Genomic DNA, 10,000 nt, shown 5'->3' on the forward strand with positions numbered 1-10,000 from the left:
TCGGCTTCACGGGTGCCATGTGCACTTGCCCATAGAGGCCAACCCGCAGGCTGGAGGAGCCGTCCGCCCGAACACCGGCACCACGGCCGGCCGGCGGGGGCCCTCCAAAGGCGGGTCTGGTTTACCGCTAGGTCAGTGGGGGCTCAGGGGGTTGGGGTGTGTGCGAGCGCGGCCGGGTGGGGGGCAATGGCCCCCCGGGTGGCCGCGCCGGAGGTGTCACTCGCCTCCAGTGAGCACTCGGCTCCTCTTTGTCGGACACCCGGAGGTGAAGCGCGGGCCCTGCTACCGCGCCGGAGGTCCCACTGGCCTCCAATGAGCACACTCGGCTCCTCTTTGTCGGACACCCGGAGGTGAGGCGCGGGCCCCTCTTACCCGCGCCGGAGCCTCAGCTTGCCTTCCAGTGAGCTGGGCTCCTTTTTATTTTCTTTGGAGTGGGCCACCCGGAGGTGGAGAGCGACCCGCAGACGAAGCACGGCCAGGGGCCGCCGGATGCCGCCCATGGCGGGCGCTCCCACTCCTCTGACACCTGCGAAGCAGCAAAGTGCTCCTTTTCGATTCCTTGGCCACCCGGAGGTGGAGCGCGGACCCAGCCACCGCGCCGGAGCGAGCAGCAGCCTCGCTCCGAGTGTGCGCCCGCAGACGAAGCACGGCCAGAGGCCGCCGGATGCCGCCCATGGCGGGCGCACACACTTTTCTGACACCTACGAAGCACCAAAGTGCTGCTTTTTGGGATTCGCCACCCGGAGGTGGAGCGCGGACAAAGCCACCGCGCCTAGTGTGCACCCGCAGACGAAGCACGGCCAGAGGCCGCCGGATGCCGCCCATGGCGGGCGCACACACTCTTCTGACACCTTCGTAGCACCAAAGTGCTGCTTTTTGGGATTCGCCACCCGGAGGTGGAGCGCGGACAAAGCTACCGCGCCGGAGCGAGCAGGAGCCTCGCTCCGAGTGTGCACCCGCAGACGAAGCACGGCCAGAGGCCGCCGGATGCCGCCCATGGCGAGCGCACACACTTTTCGGACACCTCGGATTGGCCACCCGGAGGTGGAGAGCGACCCGCAGACGAAGCACGGCCAGGGGCCGCCGGATGCCGCCCATGGCGGGCGCTCTCGCTCCTCGGACAGCTCCATCGGCGCAGCATGGCGCTCGCGGTCGTCATTACCCGCTGGCGAGGCGCGGCCAGGGCCGCCAGGCGTCGCCTATCGCGTGCGCAAACTCCCAGCAAGCACCAACGTGCTCCTTTGGATGTTGTCATCCGGAGGTGATAGCGCGGCCCGGGCCGCCTGACGCGGCCCATCGCGGGCGCTCCTCGTCGGACACCTGCGTCACACAGCCTGGGTGCCAGCTGTGGAGTGACACTTGGAGAAAAAGAAGCACAAGTCACTCATATCAAAGTTCCCGTTCCCTTTTGTTTGTGTCACGCTTGGAAATGCTTGAGAGGTGACACTTTGTCAAAATTGCAGCTGGTGTCTCATCATCATCATCACCGCTGCTCATCAGCCTTCCTTGGATGCCTGCCATGCACGCGGCCCAACGGGGCACTCAGATGGGGCGGGCAGCCCGGACCGCCTTGCGCGGCCCAACACGGGCGCCCGGGGGGACGCGGAAACCCGTTTTAGAAAATAACCTCCAGGGGTTTTCCAAGAGCGGCACGGCCCCAGCTCACGTCCGTGTTTCAGTGCGTCAAAAGCGGATTCAAAAGTGTGCTTTTCTCGGTACTTCCCCTGGAGGTCAGTGTTTCTAAAAACTGGGTTTCCGAAATCGTGCTGGAGGTGTTTTGGTCAACCAGGAAAAATGGCATTTACGGGAGAGGGTAAAGTATACCCCCCCCCCCCCTCTCGGCTGATTTACCCTCTCCCGTAAACGCGTTTTTTCCTGGTCGACCAAAACACTCATTGACTCCCATTCATTTGACACTTTGTCATTTTTTCAGCACTTTTTTCGCGCATTGGGTACTCCGCCCATTGACTCCCATTCATTTGACACTTTGTCGTTTTTCCAGACCTTTTTTCACGCATTGGGTACTCCGCCCATTCACTCCCATTCATTTGACACTTTGTCGTTTTTTCAGCACTTTTTTCGCGCATTGGGTACTCCGCCCCATTCACTCCCATTCATTTCACACTTAGAAAAATCATCCGAGCGGCTCTCCACGCATTTTATAGCCGCTTTGGGGCTCCAGCCGCCTCGGCCTTCATTTCTGACTAGGCTCGTGTGGACTTTGTCGTTTTTTCAGCACTTTTTTTGCGCATTGGGTACTCCGCCCCATTCACTCCCATTCATTTGACACTTTGTCGTTTTTTCAGCACTTTTTTTACACATTGGGTACTCTGCCCCATTCACTCCCATTCATTTGACACTTTGTCGTTTTTTCAGCACTTTTTTGGCGCATTGGGTACTCCGCCCCATTCACTCCCATTCATTTGACACTTTGAAAAATCATCCGAGCGGCTCTCCACGCGTTTTATAGCCGCTTTGGGGCTCCAGCCGCCTCGGACTGCATTTCTGACTAGGCTCGTGTGGACTTTGTCGTTTTTTCAGCACTTTTTTTACACATTGGGTACTCTGCCCCATTCACTCCCATTCATTTGACACTTTGAAAAATCATCCGAGCGGCTCTCCACGCGTTTTATAGCCGCTTTGGGGCTCCAGCCGCCTCGGACTGCATTTCTGACTAGGCTCGTGTGGACTTTGTCGTTTTTTCAGCACTTTTTTTACACATTGGGTACTCTGCCCCATTCACTCCCATTCATTTGACACTTTGAAAAATCATCCGAGCGGCTCTCCACGCGTTTTATAGCCGCTTTCAGACTCCTGCCGCCTCGCCTGCACTTCCGCCTCGGTCCGTTAGGATTTAGGCCTTTTTTCAGCACTTTTTCTCCGTTTCTCCGGGGCGACAGCGGCTCTCCACGCATTTTATAGCCGTTTTCAGACTCCTGCCGCCTCGCCTGCACTTCCGCCTCGGTCCGTTAGGATTTAGGCCTTTTTTCAGCACTTTTTCTCCGTTCCTCCGGGGCGACAGCGGCTCTCCACGCTTTTTATAGCGGTTTTCAGACTCCTGCCGCCTCGCCTGCACTTCCGCCTAGGTCCGTTAGGATTTAGGCCTTTTTTCAGCACTTTTTCTCCGTTTCTCCGGGGCGACAGCGGCTCTCCACGCTTTTTATAGCGGTTTTCAGACTCCTGCCGCCTCGCCTGCACTTCCGCCTAGGTCCGTTAGGATTTAGGCCTTTTTTCAGCACTTTTTCTCCGTTTCTCCGGGGCGACAGCGGCTCTCCACGCTTTTTATAGCGGTTTTCAGACTCCTGCCGCCTCGCCTGCACTTCCGCCTAGGTCCGTTAGGACGTGGGCCTTTTTTCAGCACTTTTTCTCCGTTTCTCCGGGGCGACAGCGGCTCTCCACGCTTTTTATAGCCGCTTTGGGGCTCCAGCCGCCTCGGCCTGCATTTCTGACTAGGCTCGTGTGGACTTTTTCAGCACTTTTTTTGTGCATTGGGTACTCTCGCCCATTGACTCCCATTCATTTGACACTTTGTCATATTTTCAGCACTTTTTTTGTGCATTGGGTACTCTCGCCCATTGACTCCCATTCATTTGACACTTTGTCATATTTTCAGCACTTTTTTGGCGCATTGGGTACTCTCGCCCATTGACTTCAATGCATTTACTGCAACTCCTGCCTGTGTCCGCCAGAGGGCGTCTGGCTTAACAGCGGCTCTCCACGCTATTTCTATCCGCTTTGAGGCTCCAGGCAGCTCGGCCTGGGTTTCTGAATTTCTCCCTTGACACTTTGTTACTTTTTCACCTTTTTTCTCATTTCATCCAGGGACACAGCGGCTCTCCACAGACTTTCCCGCGGCCCCTGGGCTCCAGGACCCTAGGCATGGGTTTCTGAATTTCTCCCTTGACACTTTGCCATTTTTTCACCTTTTTCTTCATTTCATCCAGGGACACAGCGGCTCTCCACAGACTTTCCCGCGGCCCCTGGGCTCCAGGCAGCTCGGCCTGAGTTTCTGAATTTCTCCCTTGACACTTTGCCATTTTTTCACCTTTTTTCTCATTTCATCCAGGGACACAGCGGCACTCCACAGACTTTACAGCCGCCCCTGGGCTCCAGGCAGCTCGGCATGGGTTTCTGCCTAGCTCCCTTGACACTTTGCCATTTTTTCACCTTTTTTCTCATTTCATCCAGGGCAACAGCGGCTCTCACAGACTTTAGAACCGCCCCTGGGCTCCAGGACCCTAGGCATGGGTTTCTGCCTAGCTCCCTTGACACTTTGCCATTTTTTCACCTTTTTTCTCATTTCATCCAGGGACACAGCGGCTCTCCACAGACTTTCCCGCGGCCCCTGGGCTCCAGGACCCTAGGCATGGGTTTCTGCCTAGCTCCCTTGACACTTTGTTACTTTTTCACCCTTTTTCTCATTTCATCCAGGGACACAGCGGCTCTCCACAGACTTTGCATCCGCCCCTGGGCTCCAGGCAGCTCGGCCTGAGTTTCTGAATTTCTCCCTTGACACTTTGCCATTTTTTCACCTTTTTTCTCATTTCATCCAGGGACACAGCGGCTCTCCACAGACTTTCCCGCGGCCCCTGGGCTCCAGGCAGCTCGGCCTGAGTTTCTGAATTTCTCCCTTGACACTTTGCCATTTTTCCACCCTTTTTCTCATTTCATCCAGGGACACAGCGGCTCTCCACAGACTTTCCCGCGGCCCCTGGGCTCCAGGACCCTAGGCATGGGTTTCTGCCTAGCTCCCTTGACACTTTGTTACTTTTTCACCCTTTTTCTCATTTCATCCAGGGACACAGCGGCTCTCCACAGACTTTGCATCCGCCCCTGGGCTCCAGGCAGCTCGGCCTGAGTTTCTGAATTTCTCCCTTGACACTTTGCCATTTTTTCACCTTTTTTCTCATTTCATCCAGGGACACAGCGGCTCTCCACAGACTTTCCCGCGGCCCCTGGGCTCCAGGCAGCTCGGCCTGAGTTTCTGAATTTCTCCCTTGACACTTTGCCATTTTTCCACCCTTTTTCTCATTTCATCCAGGGACACAGCGGCTCTCCACAGACTTTACAGCCGCCCCTGGGCTCCAGGACCCTAGGCATGGGTTTCTGAATTTCTCCCTTGACACTTTGCCATTTTTTCACCTTTTTTCTCATTTCATCCAGGGACACAGCGGCACTCCACAGACTTTGCAGCCGCCCCTGGGCTCCAGGCAGCTCGGCCTGAGTTTCTGAATTTCTCCCTTGACACTTTGCCATTTTTCCACCCTTTTTCTCATTTCATCCAGGGACACAGCGGCACTCCACAGACTTTGCAGCCGCCCCTGGGCTCCAGGCAGCTCGGCCTGAGTTTCTGAATTTCTCCCTTGACACTTTGCCATTTTTCCACCTTTTTTCTCATTTCATCCAGGGACACAGCGGCACTCCACAGACTTTACAGCCGCCCCTGGGCTCCAGGCAGCTCGGCCTGAGTTTCTGAATTTCTCCCTTGACACTTTGCCATTTTTTCACCTTTTTTCTCATTTCATCCAGGGACACAGCGGCACTCCACAGACTTTACAGCCGCCCCTGGGCTCCAGGCAGCTCGGCCTGAGTTTCTGAATTTCTCCCTTGACACTTTGCCATTTTTTCACCTTTTTTCTCATTTCATCCAGGGACACAGCGGCACTCCACAGACTTTCCCGCGGCCCCTGGGCTCCAGGACCCTAGGCATGGGTTTCTGCCTAGCTCCCTTGACACTTTGCCATTTTTTCACCCTTTTTCTCAATTCATCCAGGGACACAGCGGCTCTCACAGACTTTAGAACCGCCCCTGGGCTCCAGGACCCTAGGCATGGGTTTCTGCCTAGCTCCCTTGACACTTTGCCATTTTTTCACCTTTTTTCTCATTTCATCCAGGGACACAGCGGCTCTCCACAGACTTTGCAGCCGCCCCTGGGCTCCAGGCAGCTCGGCCTGGGTTTCTGAATTTCTCCCTTGACACTTTGCCATTTTTTCACCTTTTTTCTCATTTCATCCAGGGACACAGCGGCTCTCCACAGACTTTGCAGCCGCCCCTGGGCTCCAGGCAGCTCGGCCTGGGTTTCTGAATTTCTCCCTTGACACTTTGCCATTTTTTCACCCTTTTTCTCATTTCATCCAGGGACACAGCGGCACTCCACAGACTTTACAGCCGCCCCTGGGCTCCAGGCAGCTCGGCATGGGTTTCTGCCTAGCTCCCTTGACACTTTGCCATTTTTCCACCCTTTTTCTCATTTCATCCAGGGACACAGCGGCTCTCCACAGACTTTCCCGCGGCCCCTGGGCTCCAGGCAGCTCGGCCTGAGTTTCTGAATTTCTCCCTTGACACTTTGCCATTTTTTCACCTTTTTTCTCATTTCATCCAGGGACACAGCGGCACTCCACAGACTTTACAGCCGCCCCTGGGCTCCAGGCAGCTCGGCATGGGTTTCTGCCTAGCTCCCTTGACACTTTGCCATTTTTTCACCTTTTTTCTCATTTCATCCAGGGCAACAGCGGCTCTCACAGACTTTAGAACCGCCCCTGGGCTCCAGGACCCTAGGCATGGGTTTCTGCCTAGCTCCCTTGACACTTTGCCATTTTTTCACCTTTTTTCTCATTTCATCCAGGGACACAGCGGCTCTCCACAGACTTTCCCGCGGCCCCTGGGCTCCAGGACCCTAGGCATGGGTTTCTGCCTAGCTCCCTTGACACTTTGTTACTTTTTCACCCTTTTTCTCATTTCATCCAGGGACACAGCGGCTCTCCACAGACTTTGCATCCGCCCCTGGGCTCCAGGCAGCTCGGCCTGAGTTTCTGAATTTCTCCCTTGACACTTTGCCATTTTTTCACCTTTTTTCTCATTTCATCCAGGGACACAGCGGCTCTCCACAGACTTTCCCGCGGCCCCTGGGCTCCAGGCAGCTCGGCCTGAGTTTCTGAATTTCTCCCTTGACACTTTGCCATTTTTCCACCCTTTTTCTCATTTCATCCAGGGACACAGCGGCTCTCCACAGACTTTACAGCCGCCCCTGGGCTCCAGGACCCTAGGCATGGGTTTCTGAATTTCTCCCTTGACACTTTGCCATTTTTTCACCTTTTTTCTCATTTCATCCAGGGACACAGCGGCACTCCACAGACTTTGCAGCCGCCCCTGGGCTCCAGGCAGCTCGGCATGGGTTTCTGCCTAGCTCCCTTGACACTTTGCCATTTTTCCACCCTTTTTCTCATTTCATCCAGGGACACAGCGGCTCTCCACAGACTTTCCCGCGGCCCCTGGGCTCCAGGCAGCTCGGCCTGAGTTTCTGAATTTCTCCCTTGACACTTTGCCATTTTTTCACCTTTTTTCTCATTTCATCCAGGGACACAGCGGCACTCCACAGACTTTACAGCCGCCCCTGGGCTCCAGGCAGCTCGGCATGGGTTTCTGCCTAGCTCCCTTGACACTTTGCCATTTTTTCACCTTTTTTCTCATTTCATCCAGGGCAACAGCGGCTCTCACAGACTTTAGAACCGCCCCTGGGCTCCAGGACCCTAGGCATGGGTTTCTGCCTAGCTCCCTTGACACTTTGCCATTTTTTCACCTTTTTTCTCATTTCATCCAGGGACACAGCGGCTCTCCACAGACTTTCCCGCGGCCCCTGGGCTCCAGGACCCTAGGCATGGGTTTCTGCCTAGCTCCCTTGACACTTTGTTACTTTTTCACCCTTTTTCTCATTTCATCCAGGGACACAGCGGCTCTCCACAGACTTTGCATCCGCCCCTGGGCTCCAGGCAGCTCGGCCTGAGTTTCTGAATTTCTCCCTTGACACTTTGCCATTTTTTCACCTTTTTTCTCATTTCATCCAGGGACACAGCGGCTCTCCACAGACTTTCCCGCGGCCCCTGGGCTCCAGGCAGCTCGGCCTGAGTTTCTGAATTTCTCCCTTGACACTTTGCCATTTTTCCACCCTTTTTCTCATTTCATCCAGGGACACAGCGGCTCTCCACAGACTTTACAGCCGCCCCTGGGCTCCAGGACCCTAGGCATGGGTTTCTGAATTTCTCCCTTGACACTTTGCCATTTTTTCACCTTTTTTCTCATTTCATCCAGGGACACAGCGGCACTCCACAGACTTTGCAGCCGCCCCTGGGCTCCAGGCAGCTCGGCCTGAGTTTCTGAATTTCTCCCTTGACACTTTGCCATTTTTCCACCCTTTTTCTCATTTCATCCAGGGACACAGCGGCACTCCACAGACTTTGCAGCCGCCCCTGGGCTCCAGGCAGCTCGGCCTGAGTTTCTGAATTTCTCCCTTGACACTTTGCCATTTTTCCACCTTTTTTCTCATTTCATCCAGGGACACAGCGGCACTCCACAGACTTTACAGCCGCCCCTGGGCTCCAGGCAGCTCGGCCTGAGTTTCTGAATTTCTCCCTTGACACTTTGCCATTTTTTCACCTTTTTTCTCATTTCATCCAGGGACACAGCGGCACTCCACAGACTTTCCCGCGGCCCCTGGGCTCCAGGACCCTAGGCATGGGTTTCTGCCTAGCTCCCTTGACACTTTGCCATTTTTTCACCCTTTTTCTCAATTCATCCAGGGACACAGCGGCTCTCACAGACTTTAGAACCGCCCCTGGGCTCCAGGACCCTAGGCATGGGTTTCTGCCTAGCTCCCTTGACACTTTGCCATTTTTTCACCTTTTTTCTCATTTCATCCAGGGACACAGCGGCTCTCCACAGACTTTCCCGCGGCCCCTGGGCTCCAGGACCCTAGGCATGGGTTTCTGCCTAGCTCCCTTGACACTTTGCCATTTTTTCACCTTTTTTCTCATTTCATCCAGGGACACAGCGGCTCTCCACAGACTTTACAGCCGCCCCTGGGCTCCAGGACCCTAGGCATGGGTTTCTGAATTTCTCCCTTGACACTTTGCCATTTTTTCACCTTTTTTCTCATTTCATCCAGGGACACAGCGGCACTCCACAGACTTTGCAGCCGCCCCTGGGCTCCAGGCAGCTCGGCCTGAGTTTCTGAATTTCTCCCTTGACACTTTGCCATTTTTCCACCCTTTTTCTCATTTCATCCAGGGACACAGCGGCACTCCACAGACTTTGCAGCCGCCCCTGGGCTCCAGGCAGCTCGGCCTGAGTTTCTGAATTTCTCCCTTGACACTTTGCCATTTTTCCACCTTTTTTCTCATTTCATCCAGGGACACAGCGGCACTCCACAGACTTTACAGCCGCCCCTGGGCTCCAGGCAGCTCGGCCTGAGTTTCTGAATTTCTCCCTTGACACTTTGCCATTTTTTCACCTTTTTTCTCATTTCATCCAGGGACACAGCGGCACTCCACAGACTTTACAGCCGCCCCTGGGCTCCAGGCAGCTCGGCCTGAGTTTCTGAATTTCTCCCTTGACACTTTGCCATTTTTTCACCTTTTTTCTCATTTCATCCAGGGACACAGCGGCACTCCACAGACTTTCCCGCGGCCCCTGGGCTCCAGGACCCTAGGCATGGGTTTCTGCCTAGCTCCCTTGACACTTTGCCATTTTTTCACCCTTTTTCTCAATTCATCCAGGGACACAGCGGCTCTCACAGACTTTAGAACCGCCCCTGGGCTCCAGGACCCTAGGCATGGGTTTCTGCCTAGCTCCCTTGACACTTTGCCATTTTTTCACCTTTTTTCTCATTTCATCCAGGGACACAGCGGCTCTCCACAGACTTTGCAGCCGCCCCTGGGCTCCAGGCAGCTCGGCCTGGGTTTCTGAATTTCTCCCTTGACACTTTGCCATTTTTTCACCTTTTTTCTCATTTCATCCAGGGACACAGCGGCTCTCCACAGACTTTGCAGCCGCCCCTGGGCTCCAGGCAGCTCGGCCTGGGTTTCTGAATTTCTCCCTTGACACTTTGCCATTTTTTCACCCTTTTTCTCATTTCATCCAGGGACACAGCGGCACTCCACAGACTTTACAGCCGCCCCTGGGCTCCAGGCAGCTCGGCATGGGTTTCTGCCTAGCTCCCTTGACA

Source organism: Dunckerocampus dactyliophorus, unplaced genomic scaffold (genome assembly GCF_027744805.1).
Source record: "Dunckerocampus dactyliophorus isolate RoL2022-P2 unplaced genomic scaffold, RoL_Ddac_1.1 HiC_scaffold_29, whole genome shotgun sequence".
NCBI classification, from domain to species: Eukaryota; Metazoa; Chordata; class Actinopteri; order Syngnathiformes; family Syngnathidae; genus Dunckerocampus; species Dunckerocampus dactyliophorus.